Source organism: Oxyura jamaicensis, chromosome 6 (assembly GCF_011077185.1).
Source record: "Oxyura jamaicensis isolate SHBP4307 breed ruddy duck chromosome 6, BPBGC_Ojam_1.0, whole genome shotgun sequence".
In the NCBI taxonomy this organism is placed as follows: Eukaryota; Metazoa; Chordata; class Aves; order Anseriformes; family Anatidae; genus Oxyura; species Oxyura jamaicensis.
In genome coordinates this window covers 30,997,241-31,016,197 of record NC_048898.1, presented here as the reverse complement: position 1 = coordinate 31,016,197, position 18,957 = coordinate 30,997,241, and the positions used below count along the sequence as shown (strand labels likewise).

Here is an 18,957-nt window from a genome sequence, read left to right as displayed (position 1 = left end):
GAAAAGAGGAGGGACGCCACCCCCAAACAGCTCTCAGAGAGGCAACGACTGATTATCAGGAGGGGGCAATGGGCAGAAAGAGCCCAGCTCCCGAGAAAAGGGTTGCTTGTGCTTTCAGCAGAACTTGCTAGAAGCCCCAGTGTGCCTTGGAAGGAACGGGGATCAGATTTCAACCTCGGCTTTTAGGCACACGTTGTGACAGCCCACGGCAGACATGCCAGGAACTTCATTCCGTAAATCACATTTCTTGCAAAGGAGGCCTCTGTGCTCGGTAGTAGTAGCATTTGTTTCTTCTTTTTCTTGGCTGCTTTGCTTGGAAGTAGTGTAAAGACTTAACCCTGGTGAGAAGGACCTGCAGAGAAATAATGGAGTATGTGAGAGCTCCGGCTTTTGCCTTGTTAAATGAAACTCAGTCTATATAAACACCCTTGAAAAAACGCACTGGTAATGCTGCAAACACAGGATTCGGCAGCGGGCTGTTTTCATTTAGCTTTTTGGCAGCATTTTTAACAAGAATATGTTTTTTGTGACTTTCAAACCAGACACATCATCTTGGATGAACTATAATGGTAATAAAAGCATTGCAAATATCTCTATTTCTAACTCAGGTTTTGCTGGAAACATCTTACTAAGAGGAGAAACGGAGCCTTCATGTACTGAGAGTAATAACGTGCTTAGGAGGGAGCGTGTACTACAGCATAGTCCTGTTCTCACTCACACCCCAGCTTTACTCTCATTGTCCCTCCTCGGGTTTGCTCGGTGCCTATCGCACCATCTTGTTACGGATGTCTTTTCCTTTCATCTAACCATACTGCAGAAACTTCAGAAGCCAGTGCCCTCACGTACCTTGCCTCTTCCCTCTGAAGTACGCGGTGTGTTTAGTGTAAGAGCGTTTCATATACACAAAGGCTGGTGTCTCGGCACATGGGTTGTTTGTAGAGGAAAGTTTATTCAGGCAGCTGCTGAGGATGAGGAAGATCTCTGATGCCGGGAGAGAAGATGCTGCAGTCTGGAGCAAGGTCTGCTTTGAACAGTTAGGTATAAATGTTTTGCAGAGAAATGTGTATTTGTGGAGGCGTGATGTTCAGCTTGACTGTGGTGGTGATCCTAAACAAAAAAAAAAAAAAAAAGAAAAACAAAAAACCAGCCCTACAAAGTAGTAATGCAGATAGTCATCATGGAAAGGGTTTAATTAGGAAGAGCACCCACTGATGTGTGGACCCCAGACTTCAGTTGGGTAGGAATGTGCCCTCACAATGCCACCTGGAAAACTTCTTTCAGAATCTCCATCAACAGAAACTTTCTAACTTCTATTTAACTTTCATGTCTTTACATTTCCATGTCACTGCCAGCTGACGAGCTTAGCACAAAGTGTCATTGTTAATCCTGAGCCGCTCAACTGTATTCATCCCAGTACTAAATTGTCTATTTTTCCCTAGTCTGTTCTAGTCTTGTTCTCCCAGGATGCGTATTCCCATCTTTCTCTATTTGACAGTCCTTCCTAATCTCATGCTATCAACAAATCTCATCAACATGCTTTTATTTCCTGTGAATATACATGAAATATCAAATATATCCAGCCCCAAGACTCTTCTGGGAGCTCTCCTCTTGACTCCCTCCATACTGACAACCCCCTTCCAGCTTCAGATGGTATCTCTGGCATCCCTAAAGACCTCTACCTCTCTGGTGGAAGGGTTGTCAGAAATGGTGGGCTCTTCTGCCCAAAAGCTGCCCGTGACCTGGGGTGAGACTGCTGGCTTGTTCAAGTGCGATGTTCCTCCATCCCTTGTTACTGCTCAGCCTACCGAAAGGCAGTGGGAGTTGGTCATCAGATTTAATGTGGCCAAGTTTTGATTCATTTCAATGAATTTATTCTTGGTAGTACTGAAAGAATTTAAGAAGCCTTAAAAAGTCACGATTTCCATAGCAAAGAGCACCCTTTTACTATAGAAAGTAATAAAATAAGCAGCCATTGACTGCCTAAAAATAGTGGAAGGGAGTCTGGTGAAGGTGAAGGAGGGAGTGAATCAGGAGGTGACTTAGGTGAGGCAACAGCCCATAACCAACTTCTGTAAGGCTGCTGTGTTTTACAGTCCCCTGAGGTGGCTGAAATATGTTGTAAGCCTCTTCCACCGTTTCACATGCAAGAAGCAGCCTCTGTAATATGAGGCCAAGAAGTACATCTTTTTAATATAAAAATGATCAGAAAGTGCAGAACTCTTGGATCTGGAACTGTCTCAGAGGCCAAACACATTTGCTTGTTGTCAGCCTTAATAATGAGTTGTGTGTGAAAATAAATTGCTTCTTTCACAATAATGTTGAGATTATAAGAATTATAGGTAAAGGGATACTTATCACTGGGATCCCTCCAGCACCTCAAGTACCTTCCCTTGATTAAAATGGAGACTTGCTGTCTGTGACGGTGCAGATTAGGGTTGTCATCAACCAGCTGCTTGTTAGCAATGCAGCTTCCCCCCCCCCATCCCCCCTGAAAATGTGGCATTGACATAGAGGAGCTCATCCTGCCTTGGAGCAGAGCTTTTCTTGGAACTATGGCCTCCAAACTCACTTCCACACAGAAAACAAGTGACTTGCCGTGCCCAGAGCTACGTGTCTACTTCCTCACCTCTGTCCTTCACCCAGGAATGTGCATGGCTCTGAAGTGGTAATGAATCACAGAGCATTGCAATGTGGTTGTGTGTCGCAGCGTAAAGGAATGAGAATGCAGTGATGTCGTTGTGGCAGTCATTATTTCGCCCCGTGCAGTGTGTCACGAGGCATGCAGTGAGTTAACTTTGCGGTGTGCTATCACTCGGAGTTGCAAGGCAGCCTCTTTGCATGACTGCTACCCAGTGTCAAGCTGCAACACGCAGGAGGCACCGAGACACACCTCTTGGAGCCGTGCTTTGCCTTCTCTCACCTTTCATTGCTTTAGCGCTCAAATATTGAATGGAAAATAATGATCAGGTACTGTGTATTGCTTATTTTCAGATTTTTGGTGCCAAACACAATAAACATTCCCTGTGCTGTGAAGCGTAGATGGTCACAGAAAGAGTCTACGTGCGGTGTGTTTTCCTGCTGATCTGTGACTATGCACAGCCCCATCTGTGCACTTTGGGCTTGTGGTGGAGGCAACAGCTCCTTGCCTGTGTGCTGTGCTGCGGGGCTTCAGTGTTGTGTTCATCTTGTGGTTTAATGTTTGATTCCACAGGTTGTACTGGTGCGAGGGATGGGGGCTCTTGTGGGGGCTTGTGCCACCAGCTGCCCATGTCCCTAGCACATTACTGGGGCAGGGGGCTGCTGGAACACAACTTTGCTCCAACTGGATGTGCTGGGTGCTGTTGGCACTGCTATGTGGCTGCTTCCATAACCAATGTGCTGATAATCACCTCTCTCTCTCTCTCCTAAGCCCACTGGGCTGTTAAATTGAAAAAGAAAGTTGCTGCAGTAGTGATATAGTGGTGTAACTCTAGGTTTTGCTGTGGGAGATGGATGAGATCGTGGCATATGGGGATAACCTCTAAGAACAAAGGCTCAGTGGTGGGAACAAACCCCATCACCACCACCCTGCGTGGGCTGAGGGCTTGGGGCCACAAGGCTGCTCCTACCTGGGAACTGGGAGCCTGAAGCCATCAGAACAGGGGATGTGTTGCACCTTCATCGAACAGGTGGCACAGCTGGCGTGTGCTAGGAGTATGCCCTGCCATGATGACCATGCTTTATTTTCTTCCAAATGGTAACTTGGTCTAAAGAAAAGGACCGACTGTAATTTTGGTTACTCAGGAAATTACTGTATAGTAAACTTACACTGTATCTTATTCTGTGCAAACCCTCTATAACAGCTTGTGCATTACCCCACTCTTCTCTCTGTGGACACAACATTAGTTTAAGGCTGCTTGTGTGGAGAAAGGGCTCTTTAATAAGCCAAGTTATAATGAGGTTCTGCAGCTAAAAGCTAAAGCTGAGGAATACAGGACAATAATTAGGTGTGCATTCTTGGCTACTGAAGAATTTAATATCTGAAACAATTTGCCTAGGGACATGATGAATTCTCTCTTTGAAAACTTAAATTAAGATGGGGTTATTTTTTCTAAACAATCTGGTTCAACCAGAAGTTATGGTCTTGGTGCTGGAGCTTCTGGGATCGAACATATGACCCAGGCAATATAAGAGTTCAGACTAGATCCTGCAAGCCTCCACTCAGGTGAAGTGTTACAATGCTATGTTAAAGCATTGCTTACCCTAATGTTTTGGATCTTAGTTAACTTAACCTCCTCTACCTGTAGGAATGGGGAAAAAGTGAGAACAAATTATATTTTCAGATTATTTTTTCCTGGGTTGCATTTTTGTCTGTGTGTCTGTTTCTCGGTAACTTTGAACTGACATTAAATGTCTTTGACCTGAAAGGCTTTGTATCACCTTTAGAAGAGCTTCTTAATCTCTTTCCTTGTCCTGGAAGTGGTATAGAGCCTACCTGGTAGAATATTGGAGCAAAGGGATAATTTACCAGGAAATACCCCAGGCCAAGCAATGAACTGCACAGTACAGCAGCCTTCTTTCTACTCATTTTCCTGCAAAAACAATCCATGTGTTTAAGTATTTCAGGAATGCAAAATAAAGTAATGGTAATGACTTTGAGCCATTAAGAAGTATATTTTTTCTACTCTTCCCTTAGCATACTGCTGCGTAGAAGTGAGTTTCACAAAAGCCCCTATGTCTGGCACGGCAGAGAGCTCCCCAGCCCCAGGGTTGCCTCCTCAGGACAGGACTGCTGCCTTTTCTTCAGCTAGTGCCCCACAGAATGGTTGTAGCTGCATTCAAAGCATTGCTACCTGCCCGAGCCATCCCCTGCGCCCACAGTCCCCTGCACCTAGTAGGGACTAGTATGGGCACAACTGGAGATCTTACTGGACTACTGGAAATGCTGTGGGGAACAGGAGCAAGCAGTGCTCACACAGCTCTGGTGAACAGCTAGTAGCAGGTTTTTGATGAGAAGAAAGAAGGGAGTAAGAAGATGGTCTTTGTTACAACCCCACAGAGGCATCACCTGCAATCCAGGTGTACCCTTCATGCTCTTTTGGCAATGTAAAGGTCTGCTAAAATAATTTGATGTTGATGATCTAGATGAACCCTTATGTTTATTGCAGATGACACTAAATTAGGAGGAGCTGTCGACTCCCTTGATAGTAGAGAGGCCTTGCAGGGAGATCTTGACAAGTCAGAGAGCTGGGCAATCACCAACTGTATAGAGTTTAACAAGAGCAAGTGCTGGATTCTGCACCTAGGACAAGGCAGCCCTGGCTGGAGGTACAGACAGGAGACAAGATGCTGGAGAGCAGCCTCACAGAAAGGGTTCTGGGGGTTCTGGTCAATGACAAGTTGAACACGAGCCAGCAGTGTGCAGTGACAGCCAAAAGGGCCAGCCGTGTCCTGGGGTGCAACAAGCACAGCATGGCTAGCTGGGTGAGGGAGGGATTGTCCTGCAGTGCTCCGCACTGGTGTGGCCTCACCTCAAGTGTGGCTTGGGGCATCACAGTATAAAAATGACATAAAATTATTGGAGAGTGTCCAAAGGAGGGCTATGAAGATGGTGAAGGGCCTAGAGGGGAAAACATGAGTATCGGCTGAGGTCCCTGGGTTTGCTCAGCCCAGAGCAGAGCAGGCCGAGGGGAGGCCTCATGGAGGCCTGCAGCTCCCTCACGAGGGGAGCGGAGGGGCAGGAGCTGAGCTCTGCTCTCTGGGGACAGTGACAGGACCCGAGGGAACGGCATGGAGCTGGGACAGGGGAGGGTCAGGCCGGGTGTTAGGGAAAGTTTCTGCACCCACAGGTGGTCAGGCACTGGGACAGGCTCCCCAGGGCAGTGGTCACAGCACCGAACCCGCTGTTCAAGGAGCGTTTGGAAACTGCTCTCAGACATAGGGTCTGATTTTTGGGTGGCCTTGTGTGGAGCCAGGAGTTGGACTCAATGATCCTTGTGGGTCCCTTCCAACTCAGGATGTTCCATGATTATTTCAGCTGTTCCTACATGAGAACCCTGAAGAAAAGGAAAATAGAGGCCCTTTGCACGGCCTATTTGTCTTTTCTCTGTCACTAATGGTAGCGGTGAATGAGTGTGTACAGGAGCTGGGGACTGTGAAACTTGTTTGTCTTGTATGTGAATGAGGAGTCTTCTGATAATATTCAAGAATAGGATGCAGATGAGAAGGTGCTTTTTGAGGAAATCAGCATAGAGATACCAGTATATTTCATGATTTTACATTAAATTTATCCTGTTTTCTGATTGATTAGCACTCAAACTGTGTCACAACTCCATCAGATTCCCTCTTTTGTACTTTAGGAAATCATTCTAATAAATGTTGTGGATTATTTTAACTTTATTCTAAACAGAGAAGGTTTAGAGGAGAACTGAATTAGCTGTTTTATTCATGTGATGGTCTTATGAAAAGCAGATAATGCTCAAGGGATAAAATACCAGAAAATGGTTATTTGACTTGTTATCAAGTGAAAGCCAGGATTCATCATTTTGCCAATGCTAAATTATTCTTCATTATGTATAAAGCAGCTTCACAAGTTCAGATGACTTTTTAGAGACTATTGCCCAGTATTCATTTAAACTAAGAGAATAATTCATGTTCTCATTTAAAAAAAAAAAAAAAAGGCACTCTAGGAAAAAAATATTTACCTGCATTTTTTTTAAAAAAAGAATATTTTACTGATAAATATTGATAAATGTATTGTAGATAACTGTATACATTTATCTGCCAGTGTTTACTGAAAATAAATAGATAGACACAATATTTTTCCTTGCAGAAGCTGCCTTTCCTGGCAATGAAATGCAGACCTGCAAAGCTCTGCTGGGTTGTAATCCCTGGCTGGCACTCAGGGCTGGCAGCTGGGAAAATTCTTATGTTCTTCTGACTTCATGGCTTTCATCAGCACAGACAGGCGGGGTGGCATTTTAAGGTTGTAGCTCACTAGGAGGGTACATTTTAAGTTGGGAAGAATACCCGAAAGATGGGCAGTGTGTTGATTTATACCATGAATTTCAAAGCATACAATTGAGAAATTTGTGTAGATAATTTTTGCTGGGCAGATGTTTCCACGCTGGCCTAAGAAACACACTATTTTAAAATGCTTCCTGGAATGAATAGTCCATCTTTATTGTCCTAGGCTTGACTCTGGCTTTCTGTTCTTCCAATTCATACTTCTAGAACAAATGTTTCTGCTAACAAATTCACTGTGATTTTTCACCTTGTTTTTGTGGTCTAATATATTCAAGGAAAACAATTTTTCCTTTATATCAAAAAGGGAACATTCACCTAAGAAGAAATTGAGTAAGAGCTGGCTATTTGTGTGCCACTTCTATCAGAAGAAACACATCTATATGTTGAAACCATGAAAGATTTTGTTGACTTCTAATCAAAAAGGAAAAAAAGAGAGCACACAGTGAGCTCCTGACAATTATCTATATATTTGTAGCTTATGTTTGTAACAATAAAGATGAGCCTTAAAATTCCAGTAGATGAGGCACATGCAATGGCCAGAAGCCCTAATTGTAGCCAAAGTTGATGGTACTGCCAGCTAGCTGCTGATGTTTCTGTAAGATGCAGAGGGCCTGGAATGCTGGATACACATAAACACTGCTAGAAAACTCCTTTTCAAAGCACTTTGTGGTGTCTCCAGATCATTTTTGCTAAATACCCTGCCGTGCGGTGATGCTGTCTGAGCAAAGGAAACCATGGCTCTGAGGTGCTCCCTGGCAGCAGGTCTACTCAGTGATAAATCGATAGGGACAGACAAAACCAAATGCATACAGCCAAGCCTTCCCCCAGCACAGTGATATTTTGAATGGAAAACTGATCTTTGGGAGATTAGATACCCAGCCCTCACACGGAAATACTTTCCATTGCTTATCTGCAAGCCCCTCTGCAGTGTGGGTGAACTGAAGTCAAATATTACACTTTAAAAGACAATTACGTGTCCTTCACTTCCTCAAGCCCCTCAAAAGCCAAACAGCACTATCTAATCTAAACCACCCCAGCTCTTCTCCAGTCCCTCAGACATATGCTGCACATTACATTTCTGCAGAAATTCATTGCAGTCTGGTTCAGCAATCCCTTTGAAGTCCTTGGGAGCTTATCTGTACTCCAGGGAGACAGGGTGTGTCTCCTGGGCAGCTTGCATGCGACTGCGAAGCAGAAATCTGCCCCAGAGGCCACAGGTGTCTCCCTCTCTCTCTGTCTCTCTCTTTTTTTTTTTTTTTTTTTCTTTCTGGCTATCAAGAAATCTCCAGAATTTATCCTGGAATAAAGGGCTGCATCCGAAGGCTGTTCATTTTTGCTGAGGGCATGAGGAGGAGCATAGTGTGGGACACATCCCGCAGGTCCCATGGCAGGGGGACACGGTGTGCTGCCTTAAACCAGAGAGAGAGGGAGGAAGCAAGCTGGAGATGCTTCGTGTCTGTACGCAGAGCTCCTTGGATTTAATACCAGAATTACCCATGTTCTGGTGAGCTCTGTCTGGAGGATCAAGCAGCATTGCAGGGGCAGCTGCAGCAATTGCTCTCCTGGAGAGAGAGAAAAAAAAAAGAAAAAGGAAAAAAAAAAAAAAGAAAAGGAGAAAAAAAAAAAAAAAAAAGAAAAAGGGAAAAGCACTGAAAGCAGCCACAGCTGTCCTTTTGTACAGCTGAGCAGGTAGAAACAAGGGGGAGCCAGCACTGAACACCCACCGAGCCTTTCCAGGGCACCCTGAGCCTCCAGGTGCCCTCCCCCGTGGCAGCCTTCCCCTGCCTGCTATCCGGAGAGGATCCGGAGCCCCTGCATCCCACGCAGCTATGGGTCCCCTTTCCTTGGGACCACGGATGCTGTCCCCCAAAAGATGAGAGGATGGTTTACAGCCACAGCACAGCAGAAGAGAGTCTGACATTAATCCTCAGATAAAAATGGCTGAGCAAGTCTGTTTGTGCTGATTTAAGGCTGTTCTTGTTACATTCTTGAAACTACTGAGGTTGTTTTGTAATCCATCTGAATTACAGCTTGCGGCATTTTGAGCTAATCTTCAGTTGTGCTGCACTTAGCTATGCTTTACCTCCTGCCTGCTAGAATATGTAGAAAAATGCAGATCATTTTTGAACCCCCCAGTCTGTAGCCTCTGAGGTCTCTGCATCAAAAAAAAAAAAAAAAAAAAAAAAAAAAAAGAGAGAGAGAGAGACAACATTCCTTGGGAACAGAGAGTCGGGGGGGCTGATACGAGACCTTCCGATCTGCTGAAGGGTGACAGCTTCACAGCGCTGGGCTCTTGGCTAGAGGAGGGTTCAGCCAAGCAGCACTCCTTCTGTTTATTTTCTGAATGTTTTGAGTGAACGCATGTCTCTATCGATGTTTAGAGAGTGGCAGCACTGGCGATGGCGTTTATTTATTCGCGAGATATGTATCATGCAAACAGCTGCGAGCTGCTTCGCCTCGCGGCTCTGTTACTGCCTTCAGCCCCGACCCCGGCAGACCACCCCTGGCACCCCCGGCCAGCGCAGCATCCCTGGGAGGATCATCCTTCTCCCCGGGAGGCTGCTGGCTCTCTGTGCTGTGCTTCCTGAGCAAGAAGCACATCCTGAGGCTTCTTCGTCACATAGAGCAAGGCGAGGGAAGTTCTGCCAACCACGCGCTTTCTGCTAGCTGTCTTCGAAGGGCCCTTTGGCTGGTGGGCCAGCACCTTAATGGGTGTCACTTGATGAACAAGTGTAGCTTACACCAGATGTCCCAGGGCCTTTTCAGCAGTGTCCTTTTCCCTTGCTGCTCAAACCCCGTATTAAAAACCTACCAGTAGCAATAACCATCTGAAAGGAACCAATGCCACTTCTGGCTCTGAACGTTTCCTGTCGCTAGAGCTCTGTGCAGCAGGCAGGAACATGGACACCTACATCTTGGCAGATTGTTTTTCCCTCTGTTGACTTTAATTTCTTTCTCTTCACCATTAACAGAAGTGCTCTAAGTGGGTAACAGTTTTGTCAGGTTTTTGGGTGCAAGACATGAGGAGGAATTTCCTCCTGGGCCCATCTGGCGATCTCAGCAGTTGAGGAGAGGAGGCCTCAGCACTAAAGCTTGGATGTGATATAGCTGAGGGCTGGACAGATTTTCCTGGAGGACAAAGCAGCTGGATCTCTCTAACGTGATGGAACCACAGTGTGATTTTTTCCACTGGGTTCTTTTGCAAGTCAATGCCTGTGGCAGGTGGGGTTAACCAAAGTGATACCACCCTCTGCTTTAGAGGAGCAGAAGGACATGTTTCTCATTGCTGGTGAACTCCTTGTCGTTGTCCTTTTACCTGCTACGGAGCAAACACTTGCTACCCTCACAGGTTCTTTTTCCTTTCTAGACAAGACCCAAACCTGCATTTCTGCCCTGCGTGGAATTAAAACCCTTCTGGACATTAACTTGCCCAAGCAATCTCTAGCATTGTTACACCAGGTTATTTCTATATACCAGATTTTAAGTGCAAATGAATTTAATGCTGACTATTGCTGGTGTCTCTCTGGAGGAAGGGTTAAACAGTGTGTTAATTCTTATCTGTAAGTGATTTTTCCTGTTGAGCGCAATTCCAATTGCAGCTCCTTTGCTTTTGGTTTAATTTTTCACTTCTTGCTTTCCCCCCAGCTCCCTCTTCGTTGTACCCTGCAGATCACAGTAGTTTCTGTTTAAAATGTCTCAGCCTCTCTGTTTCCCAGATTTAATTGGGAGCCTGTTGCTACATGCTGAACAGGGTGGGACTAGGAGTCGCGATTTTTTTTTTTTTTCTCAGAAAATAGGTTGCCGAATGTAAGGCTTCAGGGAATAAAATTTAAAGGAGAGAACTTGCCTCATATTTTTTTTTACTGGGTAGACACCTTGTTGGCCAGCGTGGCATTTCACCCTTTGCATGCCACAGAAAGCTGTTGTTAGTGCTGCTGCTTTCTGTGACTGGGGGTGCAATGCTGCTCCGTGTCCCCACCGTGGGGGGATCTCGGGGATGTTTTGCATTTCTGCTCTCAGGACCTGATTTTCCCAAGCCGTTCAGGGCCAGGAAGCTCTGCTCCCGCTGTACACAGCCAGCTGGAAGGCAGCAGCACGCAGCAAGGTCCCTCAGCACTCGGTCTTCACTCAGCACTTCACAGCCAAGGGGAAAGCAGGCGCTACAAGGTGGGATAAGCACCGTGCTTGTTCACCAGCATCTGTCCAAACCAGCGCTGGCTGGGCTGGATGAGTTGGGACCGACACCACCTTTCCATGGCTGGGCTGAAGCAAGGGTGCTGTGTGGCTTTCTCAGCCACAAAGCTTTTGTTCAGCTTGCTCTTGGTCTTTGCGCTAGTGATTATTTCAGACTGAGTGAGCAACAGACTTAAGACTTTAGAAATCTTATTTATAACATTCCTTTTGCCCCAAATGCTCATGTTACCTGCTTGTCAAATGTAAGGTCGTCAGATAATCAAGCCCCGTTGGCTCTGCGAGGCTCTATTTAGCAAATTAAAGGAGTGGTAACCCTAGCTAACAATAAGAGCAAGCAGAAGAGTTCCTGCACATCCACCAGACCTGCCATATTCCTTCCACTAGAGGACGGTAGCTCTTGTACACAGCCATCAGCAGCATTTTACAACAGAAGCTAGAATAAAGCAGCCCAACCCTTCCTGTAGAAACATGTTCCTTTCTAGTGGTTTTCACATAATGAATCCCAAGTGAATATTTAACTAAGTCTCCCCTGTAATCAAGTTTCTGGCCTCCTCGCTTGTATCCACAATGTAAAACATTTCCTGATCTATCGCATGTAGCAGCCCTGGAAGCCTCCTGCAGTATCTGTTTCTCTGCTCAGCTGGCATCAGAAGAGCAGCGTGATTGTCGTTGGGTTTTCTCATCCAGCAAGCGCTGATACAAATGGTGCTACCTGTTAAGAGATGGGAAGGATCTTTTGGGACCTCAGCCTGGCCACGTAAATCAAAATCAGGCCTTCTCTTCAAGGCCTGAAGTGCTGCTGTGTTTGTAGGCATAAGAACGTGCATTGCTGTGGGCATGAATATTCAGCGATCCACGTCTAGATTTCATGCAAACTGAGCTGTCCTGTAATCCTCCCCTTAAAACACAGAAACATGAAGGAAAAAAGTGTGTGTGTCTGAGTCTGTGTGAAGGCGGCTTGGGCCTGCGGTGACTTGGGAAACCTCTCTGGGGTAAAACCTACGGCCTTTGTTTAAGGAAATCCACGTGTCTGTATCAAATAGCAAATCTCTGTGCCTCAGCTTTGTCTGCCGGACCATTACCTTTTCACCTCATTTTTGGACTTGTGAACGTGGTTACGGAGTTAACAAACAAGGGCTGTTAGACCTCAAGGCACCTCTGTTTACACAAAGGCTTTCTCAGGCAGGACAGTGGCTTCCCTCCAAGGCCATCCGGTTTCTCAGGTGAAATGGTGGGTACCTGAAGCACCTGGCGGACAGGGCAAGGAGCTCCTCTCACCTTGGGGACTGGGGTGGCAAAAGAGATGTCTTTCACTGGAGAAGACACACAAGGGATGAAGCAAATTCCTGCGAAAACTCTGGTAGGAGACGGAGGAGTGAAATTACGTGTGAAGGCCGGAAAGGGAAGAGAGAACATGAGGTGAGACTTCTCACAGACATTGGAGGGATGAGGAGAATGAGGCAGGGAAATAGTCGTAGGCATTTAGTACTGCATTACTGTCATATGCTCCATGGCTGTAGAAAGTTTTTTTTTAAAAAAAAAAAAGTCTTTTTTTTTTTTTCTTTTGAACTTTTTCCATCTCCACGCCTTTCTGTGTCTGAATCTGGGCCTCTGCAAGGGAGCTGGAGATGTGGAGCGTGGCTCTCCAGTGAAGGAGGTGGGAAGCAGGAGGGGTCTGCAGGGATGTGGTGCTCTGGGTGAGGAACCGTGTCCATGAGGATCAGCACAGTACCTGCCCTGTGGATCCCTGCCACCAAGTTTTCTGCCACTCCCAGGGCTTACACTGTAACTGGAGCCCTGGTGCAAGGCCCGCTGAGCACCTCCTGCTCTGAGGTTGTGCCTGGAAGTCATCGCTCGCTTGCTGAACCCTGTGGTGTCACCAGAGAAAAATCCCATCTGATGTAACGTTGCAGGGGAAGCTGCCACAACCACCAGTTGGTCTAGTTAGACAACAGAGCTTTAGTGAAACAAACCAGCATGTATTGATCAACTGGAAACAGAAAGTGCGCGGGCCAACAAGCTAAATGTATTCAAGATCTGTAACAGAAAGACAAAGGGTCTTTGCAGCCTTTGTCTTCTCATTTTTATAAGTCTGCCTCTGTCTTGCTGTGCCCTGCTCAGCGCTGAGAGGGGTTTTATTCACATGGTTTCTGCTTAAGGGGACTCACTGTTTCAGGATCTTCCCCAATGGGTGCTGCTTTCCCCTGTTTTAGAAGAGATACTATTCCACAGCAGCCAGAGGTGCTCTACCAGGACAGTGTAACAAATTCTTTATGAGGGAATACATAATAAATTGAGGATTTTCTTTTATTTTGATAATTTAGTACTCAATATCTGCATTATGGAAGTGCCTGGAGGTTCCAGCCAAGCTCAGTGTCTTATTGTTCTAAGCCATGCATAAAAGCATGGTCAGAAATGAGGAGCTTACCATCTAAATAGATGAGATGAATAAAGGGTGGGAGACAGGAAACATCTATTATCCTCATTTCATAGCTAGAAAGTTTGGACATAGGCAGATTAAGTGACTTTCCCAGGACTGTATAGGAAAGCTAATGTAGAAGGACAGAAAGCTTCAAATGTCCAGTATCCCAGTGTAATACCCTGATCAAAACACACCACGTTTCCTGTTTAAATATATCTCACAACATTTAATGATAATAACAAGTATTTTTTGAATCTTCTTCTTATAACATACAAAATGAGAGGCATACCAGAGAAGTTACATGGCTACAGGACATAAAAATCTGGAGAGTTCTGGTATTAAGTGCCATTACAAAACATTGCTACAATGGTGAAAATAATCTCTTTTCTCAGTACTGTCTGAATTAATCTCTCTTAGAAGACTCTGCTGTGCATAATGGAGAGGAAGATCAAAAATCAGTAAGCAAAAGAAGTTAATTTTCCACATGCTGTAGTTTAACCAAAATGAGTTTTGTTGTTGTTGTTGATAAACACCCAGTAAAACTATCCCTTTGTGGCAATCCCCCTTCCTATGCACATTTTGCTGCAACAGAACTCGGTAGCCTATGGTTCACACTTTCACGGATAATTACCAAATGTAGTGACATTAAAGAAATTCTTATCTAACTTTTTCAGTTTAGCAGCATCTTGAAATAACATAGAGAAGACTAGAGATGGAAGTTTCTCAGTAGCAGTTTTTATATTAGGATGGGTTTGTGTTTATATCAATGTGAAGTATAGGACTCAGACAAATACATGGAGCAACTTTGCCTATCTCTGAAAATAAAAGGATGCAAGCTACTGAGACCAGACTTTCAGAAGTGGGTTCCTTTGGCACCCTAAAAAACACAGTTCAAAGCTGCCAGGGAAAGGAGCCATAAATACTTTGGAAACCAGCTGTCAGTGTTTGGGTTTGGGCACTTAGCTTTAGAAGAACTTAAAAAGAAATAATAAAAAGGACAAATATTTGATTGTATCCAGCATGGTCGAGAAAAATTTTGGGCTGGGCAGGAATAACAGGGAAGAAAATTTGCTTTCCTATTATCATCTGTGGAGAAGCAAAGTCCTCAGCCACATTCATGGCTCAGTTAGGATGCAGATGGTTTTTCCCCATAGTTCTCTGTAGCTTTCATGTGTGTCTTTTCCTTTCCCTTTTTAATTTTCTTTGTTGTGTTCCTATTTCATCCGGTAGAAGTGTTGCATGTTAGCAGATCCAGCACCTGGAGAATAGGCTGGCACTGGAGAACGTGCTTCCATCACGTACCTTTGTGGTCTGCCTGCGGTGTGGTGGGAGCTGTGGCTTCTTCCTCATGCAGCTCCTGTGGAGGACCAGGTCTCCATGGGCCCTGCCTTCACCGGTACCTCCAGCACTTCAAAAAGGGTCAGGGACTCTGAGGGTTAGAACTGAGGAGTGCTCAGCAGCTGCGTGTTCTGTTTGTTTCTAAGGTGACCTTTCCCACATTATTCAAGGGAATTAGTTGCCTGCCTCACCTCATCTCTCAACAGGCACAAGTTGTCTTCTGCTTAAACTTCCACCTTCGCTCCTCAAAGCGCTTTGCTTGGGCTCTGGTGGATCCAGCTCAAGGGCAGCCTGAAGTCAGTTTTTATATTAGGATGGGTTCGTGTTTAGGGTTAGAATGGGTTACCCTGTTGGGTAACGGCGATGCCTAGCAGACACCAGCGCATCTCCTTGCCCTCCTCACCTCTCCATGCTGATGGAGCCTAGCTGGGCCTTGTGGCCCCACAGCTGCCTGGTGCCGTGCCCCTGGAGAATATTTTACCCCATCCCTGTGTGCGTGCGGTGCGGCAGGGGGACCAGGGCCCAGCTGACAGCGGTGACAAAGGGCTGGCAGCGCTGAAAGATTCAATTTAACTTGCTTTCTCCTCCCCCGCTCCCATATGCGAGGGGACAGCACTGTTCGTGCTTTTGAAACCGGCGGGGCAAAGGAGCATTGGTGTCCTCATTTTCCTTCCTCCCTATTGATGTATCATTGCCAGGATGAAAAAGGACGTCTCAAGAGCTTTTGAAAAAATGGGTGACTACTCAAGACATTTTATAAAGGAGGAAGAATGGGAAAGAAAATAGAACTCGGTAGGGGGTAGAAGGAGCCTGAATGTGCGCCTTGTCTGTCTTTTCTTTCGCTTGAAACCTGGAGCTGTTGTTCGTATTTCAGTTCAAACTGTCACCTTTAGTTCATGATGGCTTTACTGCCCTTGCTCCTGAACCTCAACAGATTGGGGCTTATTTACCTATTCACACTCCTCTGTGGAACCTCATTAATAGGCTTATTAGCCACACCATTCACGTGCAGGAGGGCTCACAAAAAAGATCCCAGCCACTTTGAGAGGAGGAGGAAAAAACTGTAAAGAGATTATGCTCTCATTCAGCAGCCTAACTGCTATGAAAGGCTCCCTGGGCCCACTGAGATCTCTTGAAGCCTAAATATGATGACAGAATTGATCCCCCCGTCCGCCCCCCCCTTCTAATTCCAAACATGCTTCTGCTTTTCTCTCCGATGGAGTTCGGCTGCTGTGGGCCACTTTAAGAGAATGTGGCTCGTTGGGGAGAATAGGGTGCTATTGATAGACTGCTATCTTTTCATCCCAAAAAAGAATAAATTCTGACAAGTGCTTCCAGACATTGGGAATAGGTGTTCTGATTTGTCATTTTTAGTGGAATGCTTCCTTCTCTTTCAGAGCATGCAAAGATATCGATGAATGGGGAAAGGTATCGCAGCTTCCTGTGCCGGACAATAATTTATGTGAGAATGCGTTAACAATGTTTTCAATGGGCAGTGGACATGCTTGGAGCTGGGAAAATTGGATCTTGACGGTGACATCGCAGCTTCTCAATTAGAACATTCAAACGTCTGCTGCTTTAGGAACGACAAAAGAAAAATATTAAACCTGTGTTTCTAATCAATTACAAATTTGTCTACTGCCCTTCACAAAGCTCGCGTTGCTGCTGGTGGCGGTGGGAAAGTACTTTCTGGGAGGTGAGTATGTACTACCCAGAAAACTTGTTTTCGTGCTTTTGGTGTCTGGAAGTATGTAAATACGGGGTCAGGCTGTGCAGCGCAGCCACAGCCCTCGACAATCCCCTTGATCGATATTGCACGCAACACATAAAACGCACAGTTGAGCTATGCTTAAATAAAGTAACATTGAATTGATCAACAGTGATTTAATTTGAGGCAACCCCCACTTATTGATTAGGTTGTCAAGCTGATTCCACAAAGCAAGCAGTAACACGGGCTCTGTATTAGCAACCCTTTAGCTAATGGTATCTCAAGTAAACGTATTGCTAAGCAAATATCGGTCTAAGTTATACCGGATTTTACATCGTAATATTAGGAACTGTCCTAGATCTGGGTGCCCGGGCAAATCCTCTTTACAAAACCATCACACAGCAAGGTGCAGCGTGGGGTCAGCCCAGAAGGCGCTGCACCAAGAGGCGGGTGGGCTGTCTGGGCCGTCGGAGCGGGCTTTGGGGCTGCCAGCCTCGCTCTCTGATCCCAAACCCTCTGCTCCCAACCCCCTTCTGGGCAGCATCCCGGGGCCGTGCTGGTTTTGAGACCGCGCTCCTCGGTGCCAGAGCCGGGGCCGAGCTCTCCCCTCGTGGGGGGCTGCGGGATGCGCATCCCAGCTCCGGGGGGCAGCGGGCGGGATGGCGGCGGGACCCCAGCTCCTCTCCTCTTTTTAGGGCCGAGGGGACACCTTCTAGGGCCGAGGGGACACCTTCTAGGGTCGAGGGGCTCGACCCGGCCATCCTCGACGGGGAAAGGGCTCCGGGATCGGGACCAGAGGCAGCGGCAGGGGCTCGGGCAGAAGCAGGGACACGGGCAGGGGAAGGGATAGGGGCAGGAGAAGGGATAAGGGAAGGAATAGGGGCAGGGGCTCCGCACCGCGGCCGCCGCGATTGGGCAGAGCCTCGCAGCGCCGTCCAGGAAACGGCTCGGGTTGCAGCGGGGGGAGTGACCGGGGGAGGGAGGAAGGAGCCGGAGGAGTGTGTGCGAGGAGGGAGAGAGAGGGAGGGGAAAAAAAAAAAAAAAAAAAAAAAAGAAGGAAAAAAAAAAAAAAAGAGGGGGTTGTCGGCTTGACAAAGCTGCGGGCGGCTGGATGGAGCGGAGCGGGCCCCGCGCTGCTCTGCTCGGCGATGCCCGCTCGGGGGAGGAGGCTGCTGGCGCCGGGCACGGCGGGCTCGCCCCTGTGAGGCGGTAGCCGCTGCAGCCCAGCCAGGGCACGGGGCCGCCGGGCCGGCCGCTGCGTCGCCTCCCTGCCGAGCCCCGAGCCCCGCGGGGGCTGCGGGCTGTGCGGCCGGGGCTGCCCGCACGGTGAGGAGCAGCGCCCCTGCCCCGGCCGGCGCCTCCCCTCAGCCCCCCGCCGCTCGCCGAGCCCGCCCGCGGAGCTCCGCGCCTGCAGGTAACGGGGGAAGGGGACGTGGAACGGGGACAAAACGGGGGGACAAAACAGGGGGGACCCGGCGAGACGGGACCCGCAGCGGGTCCCGGGTGGGGAGCGGCGGGGGGCGGGTTGCGGGGCTGGGGTCCCCCGGGGCTCCGCTGCCGGCCGGGGCTCTCTCCCTGCCCGCTTTTTGCCGGCTCTCTTCCCTCTTTTTTTGCCCGATTTCTGCTTATTTCTGCTTTATTTCTCCCCTCTTTCTGCCCGTTCCCTGCCGCTGCCGTGAAACCCCGCGGGACGCTTCGCGGCGCTGACAGCGGGACGGCGGCGGGGGCAGCGGGGACGGGACGGGAGGAGGAGGAGGATGAGGATGGGATGAGGATGGGATCGGGATGGAAGCGGAGGAGCTCCCCGGAGCGGAGAGGGGCGGGCGGCACGGAACGGCCCCGTCCCGGGGCAAGAAGCCCTCGCTGGGCTCTATCTGGCGCTATAGATAGATATAAATGCAAAGCGGCCCGTTCAAACAGTGAGCCATTATGCGCTTGGTGTGAAACGCTATCAACATTTAAAACTTCATTGTCTCCTTTGTACCAAATCCCTGTAAATCTTCCACTGGCCTTTACTCATTTTCATCTGAAAAGCCTGTTTGGGCTGAATAGACAGCAATCAGCAGCCTCTGGATTTCTCTCTCTCTCTGGAATGTCAATTAAAATGCAGATTTTTTTTTTCTTGGCTGACCCCCCCCCCCCGATCTGTTAGTGGCAAAAGACTTGAGAAAAACAGGATAGTCCTGGAAAGCAAATGAAAGAAGTTCAAACAATGCAAAAGTACTGAAGCTGCCAGCCGGTTCCCATTAGTCCTCCAGAATTAATGTTTAATAGCTGTGATGCTCAGATT

At 47.4% G+C, this 18,957-nt stretch overlaps 1 protein-coding gene across 12 annotated transcripts in view; it reads left to right on the top strand.

The window, feature by feature from the left end:
* Positions 1-18,957, top strand: part of FGFR2 (fibroblast growth factor receptor 2) — a 107,979-nt gene that overhangs the window by 9,244 nt on the left and 79,778 nt on the right. For 6 of the 12 annotated variants that reach the window (XM_035329976.1, XM_035329975.1, XM_035329974.1 and 3 more), the window contains exon 1: positions 17,671-18,081. The exons of 1 other annotated variant lie outside the window; for it this stretch is intronic. The gene's annotated coding sequence lies outside the window, so the exon portion shown is untranslated. Of the gene's footprint in view, positions 1-17,669; positions 18,082-18,957 lie in introns of those variants that run through there. 5 more of the 12 variants (XM_035329966.1, XM_035329971.1, XM_035329969.1 and 2 more) reach the window with 1 other exon arrangement.